The following is an 11,973-nucleotide window of genomic DNA, read 5'->3' as shown; positions in this document are numbered from 1 at the left end:
TTAATCCTGGTTGTTCTTTTAGTGTCACTATAGTGCTTTACAATGCCAGACAACATTCAAATACAAATTATTCACCCTCCCCAGGTGTGAATCGGCTGTTCTCACCTATACATTCAGAGAAACTGTAATGGACCTCTCCACACTTTAAAAACCTCTTGAATCTGAGGCTCTTCTGGAGACTTTCAGTGATTTAAATTTGTGTAATTTTAATCTCCTGGATTCTAGATTCTAAAGTTGACATTGTTACCTTTTTTAATCATTGGAATGGAAGAACTTGTTATTTTCCTTATTATAGCATAAATTGCATTGTTTTTAATCAGTCTATACACAATAATATTCTTTGGTATTTTTGTTTATTTTTTTTAAACGGGTATGGGGGCTATCTTGGTTCATTAATCTCCGTGCCTGGTTTAGGTTTAGTATTCAGTGCGCATCTGTTATATTACAACTATCATAACACTCAAATACCTTTATTGGGGGTTAAGTGACTGATGTGCCTAACATTTTTCTGCTGAGCCTTTGTTTCACTGAAAACGACCGCGACACCCCTCTCTCACACACACACACACACACACACACAGAGCCGACCAAATCATTAGCACGTCCCTCCCCCAAACAGCACAGACATTTACTTTCTATCCATTTACTTACACCTGAACTGAGTTGTTTGAGTAACATGGGTCGAACCCGTTACAAATCATAACAGTCTACTGCATTTCATTCTTATAATAACGCAAAAACACAAGCGGGGCTGAAAGACCGACATCTGCTGACGCAGTAGAACGTCCTAACACTGTTTTAATGTTATGGTCATTTATTTCAGTTAATAAATCTACTATAAATTTAAAGAACACAAGAAATAAGGTGACACAAATCCATACACGCTTTTTTTTCTAATTACAAGTGATAAAATCAAAAGGCTCACTGTGTTAACATTTATTGTGCTTAAATTTGATCCTAATACGATTTGATTTAATTTGAATTTTAGAACAGTGGCAGCTGGAACACCTAAAACAGATGCAGGATTATTGTTTTATAATCTAAATAAAAATGCTTTTTTAAACGTGGGCTATTGTTATTTACATGCAATATTTGTTAATTTAATTTAAATGGGGTTTGGTCTCCGGAATGCTGAGCATCAGGATCCTCTTCTTTACTTTCCTACGTAGAATCAGCGCTTAATCGCACGCATTAAGTTTTGTAAATTCGTTTAATGTTTAATAGTAAATAATGACCCCCGTTGCGCTGTACCACCGCTCGGAAAACCTTATGAAATACAAGTTTAGGACAATTATGATGATCTGCCACGGCGTGCGCGTGTGATGGGTGTACGCCCAAATCTACTATAACTACTCCCTCACTCCGTAGGCTCCCTGAATAGGCAGCAAATGGACGCAGCCGCCTATTTGTGCCGGCTGCCGATAATTAACGTTAATATGATCTCGGGCTTGCTCCGCATTATAAAAGCAAGGCGCGGAGGTTTGTCTGAGGTCTGGGAAGTACGTGATGTAATGGAGAATATATATAAAAAAAAAAGCATGTCAGTGGGGAGATGTGACGCGGCCCAGGCACTTTAAACAAGGGCACTAGAATTCCGCCCTTTGATCTCCGCGCTGAGGACAGCGCGAGAAAGAGCTGCGCGAGCTCCCGCGGCATCTACACTCCCGCACCGTGCCCGCCCTCGCAGCCCCGCTGCCGAAGAGGAAAAGTGTGGTTAGGTTTTTGCGTCAGCGAGAACTCGCGCTGGCCATCGACAGCGGGAGAAGCGCCGTCACGAGGGAGCGTGCAGGAGCGCTGCCTCCGCGTGCTCAGTTCTGCCACTCGCACCAACACTTAGCATCAGCTGTGTGCCCGCATGCCAGTGTGGCACAGCCCCCGGAACTGCACATGCACAACCTTTATCCCATTCTTTCCTTTCTCCCTCCTTCAACACTTTCCTTCCCCATTTTACCTAAGTAAATTACCCTTTTCCCGTAAGACTTCGCCTCGTGTCCGTGCTTTATGGTGCCGCCCGTGCAACATGGGTCGAACCCGTTTACAGATCATAACAGTCTACTGCATTTCATTCTTATAATAACGCACAAACACAAGCGGGGCTGAATGACCAACATCAGCTGACGCAGTAGAACGTCCTGACAATGTTATAATTTTTATGGTCATTAAATTTAAAGAACACAAGATATAAGACGACACAAAACCCTACACGCGTCTTTTCGAATTACACGTGATAAAATTTAAAGGCTCACTGTGTTAACATTTATTTTGTTTAAATTTGATCCTAATAAGATTTAATTTAATTTAAATTCTACATTTGTATCGTCATTTTAGTTCTGTAATTATAAATTTGTTTAACTACAATGTTTTACTTGATTTTATCCGCTACTACGTGCAGTTCTAAAACTCCGTGTCTCATTAATCCAGCAGAGAATGAACTAAGGCATGAGGCGTCAGCCTGTAGTTATATAGCGCCACTCAACGGTAAAAGCCAGAAAACGCACAAAGCCAAACGGTACCGCCGAGCGCCGCGACGGTAGGACCTACATTCCGATTGATTAACCACTGTATGATGATATTATCAAGATTATACAAGAATGTGAATTAAGTAAAATAATATAGAATATACATTTCTATACCCATCATATTAATAAATGCATACATCCTGATCCACACTCCAGTCCAGTTGGTGGCGGTAATGCACCATAAAGCTGGTTTGCCAACCGCCATAAAACATTATTTATAATATTGTCATGTGGGCATTTTGTTTAGTTTAGTTTAGATTTTGTTATGTAACATCTGTGAAGTTAAGAAGCCTCTAGTTTTTAAATGTTTGTTAGTTATGCTTAAGTGTTTTGGGAGCTGTTTGTGTATCAGTTGATTTGTCTCATAGTCTGTGGAAATCCTGTTCTGTGTGTTCCCAGTGTTTGTTCACCTCATGTTTAGCTCAATGTATGTTTAGCTCCTTGCATGTTTAGTACCTTGTATGTCTAGCACTTGTCAGTTTAGTTATTTGTATGGTTAGCTACTTGAGAATTTAGCCGCTAGTAGGTTTAGCTTCCAGTAGGCATAGCCTCTAGTCGGATTGGCCACTAGTGGCTTAAATCTCTAGTAGGTTCAAATTCAAATTCAAATTTTATTTGTCACATACACAATTTAGCCGCTAGTATGGATTAGCCTTATGTGTGCTTAGCCTGTTGTGTGTTCGTTTCCCACGTAGGTTTCCCAGATAGCAGAACAACATTGAATCATCATTGAATCAACATTAAAGCATCAACCAACTTGTCATTAAATCAATGTTGAAATTTTGCATTGATTTTTCATCAGGTTTGCACCTTGAAATAATTTTATTTTAATGATGAAAAATAGATCAAGATGGGCATAAAATCAATATTTGTTTAATTAAATCACTTATTTTACATTAAATCAACATTGAAGCATTTATAGTTTAGTCTTGCTTTATGTACAGCAAGATTTTATGACAGTAATGTCATGTCCGTTTAGATTTATTTCTTTAAATCAGAGACCATGTAGGGCTAAAAAGCTTTTTTTTTTTTAAAAAAAACAAAAAGTCAGTAACTCAACATACTTCAGTTTACATGTAAACATATTTATTTATTTATGCTCCATACCCATTTAAACAGGAAGTACATCAAAATTAGAATAAAACAACTATATAATAAAACACACTACAACTTACATACAAATTATTATAAACTGGATGACAAAATGACTTTAACTATTAGAAGAGATTGTTAATTTTGAATTTATAGAACAGAATCTAACTGCCAAGGGAAGAGACTGGAAAACCATAACAGCATATAAAAATTGCAACCTGCCTCAGCAAAATTCAGTTAAATGCAATAGAAACAAACAAGACAGAAACACAACAGATGACTAAAACATTATTAGTACAGTTTAAAAGTATTAACTCAGCAAAACAGATAATAAGACATAAGTTTGAACTCATGGTTTTCCACCACGAGCAATTCCCCCCAGCCATTCTGGGGCATAACGAAGCCATTTCTGAACTGTTGAAGCAAAGACAAACTCTGAGGCTTCCTTCCTTTCAGCTTTCAGCTGTTGTTGTTGTAGGACATCTAAAGAATGAAAAACAAACAAAAAGTTAGAACTGTACAATGCTTTAAAAACTTGGAGTGGTAGTTGTTTATGAATGACAGAAGGTGGGTCCTAAATTTTTGGAAATGTGACTTTTACAAATGTACAGATATACAACATATGTTTCGAAATTTCCTATAATCTTCCATAGATACAACACACACATTTGATTTTTATGTGTTATTTCACAATTTGCAAATGTTGTCCTACAATGTACATATTTAATGCTATGAAAACAAATATACTTAATGTAACAATGTACTGTAGTCTGTTATATTATGTGCAAAAAAAAAAAACCTGTAGGACAAAAAAAAAAAAATCAATCCGTGGTGACGGTTTTGCAATCTGTCCCCTTAGTTTATAAACCGCACTCACAGATACTTAAACTGTTTCCTCAGTTTAACAAATCATGGCCACGGATTAACAAACCGTACCCACGAATTTCCAATCCGTACGCTCAGATACCATACTGTTTGCATATTTATTTTTAACATGAAGACTTGTTTGAGTGATTTTATTATAAGCTTTTTACCGAGAGTTAGATGCATGCTGCACTGTTAATTTTATTATTAAATAAGGCCTATTATTACATTGCATTTAGTTTGAGAGCAAAGGAATGACAACGTAAACTGTACATTATTTGTTTTGTATTGCTTTTTACCTTCTACTCTCCAAACTCACACTGCATGATTTTCAAAGTTATTGGATTACCATTGTTTTCACACTTAACTATCTGTGGTAGCATTTAGTTTCTGCTGTGTTCACACTGCACAATGAATTGGCGACAGGAGGTTACACACTGCATGACTTTACAATAGGAAGAATCGCCAACAACTTTGTCTGGTGTGCAGGCTACTGCCAAACGCACACAAGAAGTGATAAGTAAACAAAGCAAGATCATGCTGACATTGTGGTCTCTAATTCCTTCCCGAACAAACAATAATTAAAAATGATGACGTCCTTGTTTAAGGTCCCATATGGTTAAAACTGAAATTTCATGGCTTTTTTTATGTTAACTGATGTCTAGGGGCTACAGTATGTAACTACCATATAAGTTTCAAAACAGTTATTCCACAGTAAAATGCACACAGCCTGCATAAAGTAGCCAATCTACTCAGTCACCGCTTTCAGTCACCACATCGAGCACCAACCACCATCCCACCCTTTTTTTTGCCAAAACATCATGTCCATGCCATTGCTGAACAATAATAACATGAAGAAAAGTTTAAAAAACGCTGTTCAGTCGATAGATGTCAAAACTACATAATTGCACAGGCTTCCAAACAACATTAATATAAAAGACCAGTGGCACGTCGTGTAACAGGCGGTTGCCTAGTTATGGGCTCCCGGCCAGCGGGGGCGCTGCAGCCGCTAATTATGTAATTTTAATAAAAGAGAAGGAGAGGCTGGGCCTAGGGGACAGCAACCTTCTGACTGCCTGAGCTAACGCTAAAAGCTAATTTGCTGTTTCGTAAACCCGAGTGCTGGATTTCTTTGTCCAAAGCACATGTGAGTACATGGGTTTTAATATATATTTATCTTATTTGCGCAAAGCCCGCCGAGGCATATATTGTATGTTTATGCCTTGAGAACTCATGGCGTTTCTCCTGCTGTGATCATGCAGGAGGGTTTTTGTTTCTTTATGCTGTTGTTCTGTGCCTGTGTGTTGCCTGGGAGCTGGAGTGTCGGCTATCCCCTGGGATTGAACACGTCGGCGGCAGTGTGCGCGCGGGACCGAGGACCCGGCTGCTCCGGCGCGATCGTTACAGGGGCCTCGCTCATGGCAGGGACGTTTCCCTGGTGGTCCTTATCCTACCCCCTGATTCTCAGTAGCGAGTTTGTTACAGTGGCGCCCAACGTGGGGCCATCAGAGTTTATACATATTGTGTGTATTTTACATTTATGTGTTGTCATTGCTGTTTGATTATGCATGGTAATTGTTGTTGTTTGCTGTTACCTAGCCAGCCTTCTCTTACTTCATTATACACTGTGCAAAACGTCACTCAGGGTTTGGTTAAACATTTTGCTTTTAAAGGTAAATTGGGGCGAGTCATGGCCGAGTCCAATGCACGAGCTGAGGAAGGGTCGGTAGCTCATGACTTCACAGCAGGCATTTTCGTGACGCTTCGTGAGCCCATTCAAGACGGCAGGTAGAAATTCAATTCAATTCAATTTTATTTATATAGCGCTTTTAACAATGGTCATTGTCTCAAAGCAGCTTCACAAAGATGAAAGAAATTCATTAAAATAAAAAAAATAATAATAATAATAATGATATATATATAATAAAATAATAATAAAAAATTGTGTATGTGTAAGAAAAATGTGTCTAGATAATAACGAGATAAATGAATGAAATTTCTCTGATGAGCAAGCCAAGGGTGACGGCGACAGTGGCAAGGAAAAACTCCCTGAGATGACAATAGAAAGAAACCTTGAGAGGAACCAGACTTAACAGGGAACCCACCCTCATTTGGGTGATAACAGATAGAGATGATATAACATCATGTGTGTTATGCAGCTGAAAGTACAATATAACAGAAATTCTTTAAATTGACATGAAGTCCAGTTCAACATAGGGATGAGTCAGTAGGTGCAGAGGGCAGATGGGATCTGGATCACTGGGAGCACAGGAGCAGGATGTGTAGCTCCAACCATAATAAGGCAGAATTCAGCTGGAGCTGGTTCTTCTCTGGATGCCTCAGGATCCTCGCAGGGTTGGCCTTTGTCTACTAAAGCTGGTACAATTTCCAGATGCCTCAGGATGGGTAAAAAAGTACAGAACAGATGGAGAGAATTAGCGTAGTTGCCATTCAGGATAGATGTACTAAAGTATGAAGTTATGGGATGAGTTACGCGTATGCCAGATTAAAGAGATGCGTCTTGAGTCTACTTTTAAACTGGGAAACTGTGTCTGAGCCCCGAACACTGTCTGGAAGGCTATTCCAAAGTTTTGGAGCTAAATATGAAAACAGCCTACCCCTTTTGTAGATTTTGAAATTCTGGGAATTACAAGAAGTCCAGAGTTTTGTGATCTTAAGGAGCGTGGTGGATTATAGCGTTTCAGAAGACTGGTTAGGCATCTCTCTCCTTTCTAGGACATGTCATATTTGCTGAAGGCATAAAAACTGAAGAGGCTAAAGTGGCAGCAATCCAAACTTACCCCGTTCCCTGCAACCTGAAGGACCTACAGCGCTTCCTGGGGCTGGCTGGTTGGTACCACCGAATCATCCCCCACTTCTCAGAACGTGCTGCCCCTTTACACGCCCTGAAGAAGAAAGGAGCCAAGTGGGTGTGGAGCCCCAAATGTCAGTCAGCCTTCGAAGACATAAGAACGGCTCTGCAAAACACTGCCGTTTTAACATCTCCTGACTTTAGCCGTCCCTTCAAGGTACAAACAGATGCCAGCAACATCGGCCTGGGGGCAGTACTGACCCAGGATCACAAGGATGGAGAGCACGTGATCGCCTATGCCTCCCGGCTGCTACACGGAGCTGAAACCAGATATTCGGCATTAGAAAAGGAATGTCTGGCAGTAGTGTGGGCTGTGGAGAAGTGGCGTCAGTACCTGGAGGGAAAGCTTTTACTATCATTACGGACCATGCTGCTTTGACCTGGGTTTTTAATCATCCAAACCCCTCCTCGTGCCCTACACGATGGGTGCTCAAACTACAGGCGTTTGAATTCATGGTTCAATACCAAAAGGGACAGTGTAATATCGTACCTGACTCCCTGTCATGACGCTAGGAGGGAGAAACCATGAACGCTGTAATCTCAGCGTTCTCTGCGTCCTCAGTATCTGCTGAGGACGCATCTCTGCGTCCTCAGTATCTGCAGTACGCCCACCCCAACCCTCTCAGTGGTCATCTAGGGCGGATGAAGACCCTGCGGAGGCTGCTGGGGGTCGCCTACTGGCCTGAGGGATGTCTGGGAACATTGTTAGAACTGCACCACCTGTCAGAAGTACAAACCCCGCATAAGTAAGCTGGCAGGTCTACTACAAAGCACACCCGTGGTGGAACCTGGTTTTATGTTGGAAGTGGATCTCATGGGTCCTTTTCCACGCTCAACCCAGCGGATTATGCGCATATTTGCGATGTGGTCGATCGGCACGCCGAGCTAATCAACCAGCTAAACGGAGGCTACTCTTCTCCAAGATGTCGCAGCCTTGCGCCGTAAGGTGTTGGAGCTTCGGCAAGAAAACGCGGCCCTTTGCGAGGCTGTTGCTAGCGCGGCTAACCGGCCTCCTGTCGCAGCGGCGACAGCTCCGCCCTTCGCCGAGGTACCATCAGGCCCTCCTCCTCACCCGCTGCCGCTGGGTTCTTTTTTGTAAAAAAAAGAGTGGGGCGAACTTCACTTATGTGTTGACTATCGGGGGCTAAACAACATTATCATCAAAAACCGACACCCTCTGCCTCTTACCAACTCTGCCTTGGACGCCCTCTCTGGTGCCATGATTTTCACGAAGTTGGACCTTCGGAGCGCCTACAACTTGGTGCGTATCCGAGAGGGCGATGAGTGGAAGACGGCCTTCATCACTCCCACTGGACATTATGAATGTCTTGTCATTCCCCTCGGACTCTGCAATGTCCCCGCTGCTTTTCAAAGTTTCATAAACAATGTAATTCGAGACATGTTGGGGCGGTGGGCATTTTCTTACCTTGACAACATCCTAATCTACTCACGGACAGTTGAAGAACATACCGAACACGTCAGGACGGTCCTTAAGAGATTGCTCGCCCATCAACTGTACTGTAAATTGGAGAAGTGCGCTTTTCACGAGCGCTCCACCACGTTCCTGGGCTTTGTCATCTCGCCCCAGGGTGTGGCCATGGACCCGCAGAAACTATAAGCTGTGTGTCATTGGCCCCTACCCAAGACCCTTAAGCAGCTTCAACGATTCCTCGGGTTTGTAAATTTGTATCGTTGCTTCATCCGGGACTACAGTACAGTTGCAGCACCCCTAACTGCCCTGACAAATGCTTGATTAAATAAATAGGTTTTTAGCATGGACTTAAACACTGAGGCTGTGTCTGAGTCCCGAACACTATTTGGAAGGCGATTCCATAACTTTGGGGCTTTGTAAGAAAAATCTCTGCCCCCAGCTGTAGTTTTCAAAATACGCGGTACTGACAAGCAGCCTGCATCCTTTGGTTGAAGAGGGCGTGGAGGATCGTAAGATAGAAGGAAGGAAGTTAATTAGCATCCAATCTCTTAAGTCCTGCACACGTTGCTCAACATTAGTAAGCTAGTTTTTCTCATATGGTTTTGCTGAGACATATAACTGTGTGTCGTCAGCATAACAATGAAAACTAATACCATGCTTACGGATTATGTTGCCCAGAGGAAAAAAGCAGTGGTCATAAAACTGAAACCCTGTGGAACACCAAACTCCACTAGAGAACATGCAGAATAATCACCATTTAAGTCTACATACTGATAATGACCAGTCAAGTAAGATCTGAGCCAGGAGATTCAAGATTATGGATTCAAAGAACCCCCTTTCAAAGAGAGAGCTGTACCCTTAATTTCTATTACATATTCTAATCTGTGAAGAAAAATACTATGATCAATGGTGTCAAAAGCTGCGCTGAGGTGAGTAATACAAGCATAGTTACACAACCCTGATCTAAGGCCGATAGGAGGTCATTTACTACTTTAATGAGTGCTGTCTCTGTGCTGTGATAAGGCCTAAATCATGTATGCCATTTCTATGTAGATATGAGCATAGCTACTCTGCTACTATCTTTTCCAGAATCTTAGAGATAAAGTGGAGGTTTGATATCGGCCTGTAATTGGACAAGGTCAGGTTTCTGACTAATCGGTTTAATAATTGCTAATTTAAACGATTTTGGAACATAACCAATGCTGAGTGAAGAATTAATTATTCTCAACAGGGGTTCTGTTATTGCTGGTACTATCTGTTTACGAAAATGTGTCTGTATAGGATCTAATATACAGGTTGATGAATTTGCAGAAAAGATGAGTGAAATTAGTTCATTCTCCTTAAGGAAAGTAAAGTATTCTAGGTTCTGATCTGACATGGCTAGTTTAACATCTGCATAAATTACATTGTTTGGTTTCAAAGTCTCAATTTTATGCCTAATATTTACAATTTTATTATTCAAAAAGTTCATGAAGTCCTTACTATTATACGATGTTGTTGTGGAGATTTCTAAAGTGGTCTTATTTCTGGTTAATTTGGCTACGGTATTTAATAAAAATCTAGGATTATTTTTGTTATTTTTTATAAGAGTGGAAAGATATGTTGATCTAGATACACTAAGTGATTTTCTATAGTTCAGGATGCTCTCCTTCCATGCATTCCATGTGTTGTTTTAAACAAACAATTCAGAAGACATGTCTGTATTTTTCAGCACGGTGGTGTCAAGGGTCCAAGTTCCATCTCAGGTCTGTGTGTGTGTGCGTGTGTGTGTGTGTGGGTGAGGGGGGGAAGTTGCATGTTCTTAGTTGTTGTTGTTGTTGGTCTTTCGGCTGCTTCTGACAAGGGGTCACCACAGCGAAATACCCAGTCCGCACTACAACTTGGCACAGGTTTTATGCCGGACGCCCTTCCTGACGCAACCCTCCCATTTTATCCGGGCTTGGGACCGGCACTGCATCCAGTGGCTGGGGTATGGGCACTGGCTGGGAATGGAACCCGAGCCTTCTGCATGGCAGGCGAAACACCTACCACTGAGCCACCAGTGCCCTAATGACTGAGATAGAGTGCAGATTTAAATTGCATTCTCCTGTACAAGTACAAGGCAACGAAATGCAGTTTAGGTCTAACCAGAAGTGCAATTAGCAGAAAGTGCAGGATAAAGGGACTGTATATGGTTCTAAGTACACTTAAGAGGGATATGTGCAGGAAGAAGCTATGGGTAACTATTACAGAAGGAACCTGTCTGACCTATCCTGGTGCCCCGCTTCTGGCTGGAGATCTCGTCACATGGATGCCCTGTGTGTCTCTTTGGGATGCATCTGGTGCCTGGGGACGGTTTCACTCCTAGAAGATGGTTCTGGCCTCGATTGGTGTTGACAGCTTTTTCTCTGAGGACTTGACAGTTTGAAAGGACTGGAATTTCCTACAAGTCTACCTGAGTCTTCAATAACTACCTGGACTTCATATTAATATCAATTAAAATTAACTGTTAGAGCTGAACTGGCTGCCACCTAATACACAGTATGAATGCAGATCAATTTCTGCTTTCTGTTTCACCCAGATGAGGACTGGCACCCAGTCAAGGGTGTACTCTGCCTAGTTTCCTGAGGTTCCTGGGATAGGCTTCAGGCCTTCCGTGACCCTGTACAAGATAAGCGCTATAGAGAATAAGCGGGAGAGAGAGGTCAAGTCTCCCGACAGGCAGCAGAGGTCACGAAATGTGGATACATCTGTTTTAATCCGGATGCAATAGTGTAGATTGTAAATATTTGGCTGGCAGGTACTTCAGTGGAGTGTTTCACTGTACATGTCAGAAAGCTATTATATTACTACAGAAACTGTAGCATATTATAATGAGTTAAGTAATGTAAATATAGAAACATTTTCTCTGTTTAATTTACCACTCAGAAGCTTTGGCTCATTTACTATTCACAAACCCCACTTCATTTACTAACCACAAGCCCTGCCTCATTGGGGGTTTCCATGTTAAGTAGTTTGAGAACTTAATTTTTATATATATATATATATTCTTTGGTTCTACATAAAAAACAGGTTCCAAACAGAAGAACCTTAGTAAATATAAGATGCACATGTTGAGTATTGTATTTTAAGAATGTTGAATCTTGAACCGTTAAGGGTTATTAAGGGAGAACCTTAAAGGAGCATGGATAAATATGGTTATCTATCAGAAATTG

The sequence above is a fragment of the Clarias gariepinus genome, chromosome 20 (assembly GCF_024256425.1).
Source record: "Clarias gariepinus isolate MV-2021 ecotype Netherlands chromosome 20, CGAR_prim_01v2, whole genome shotgun sequence".
NCBI classification, from domain to species: domain Eukaryota; kingdom Metazoa; phylum Chordata; class Actinopteri; order Siluriformes; family Clariidae; genus Clarias; species Clarias gariepinus.
The sequence above is the reverse complement of the archived record's forward strand: the minus strand, read 5'-3'. Positions refer to the sequence as shown.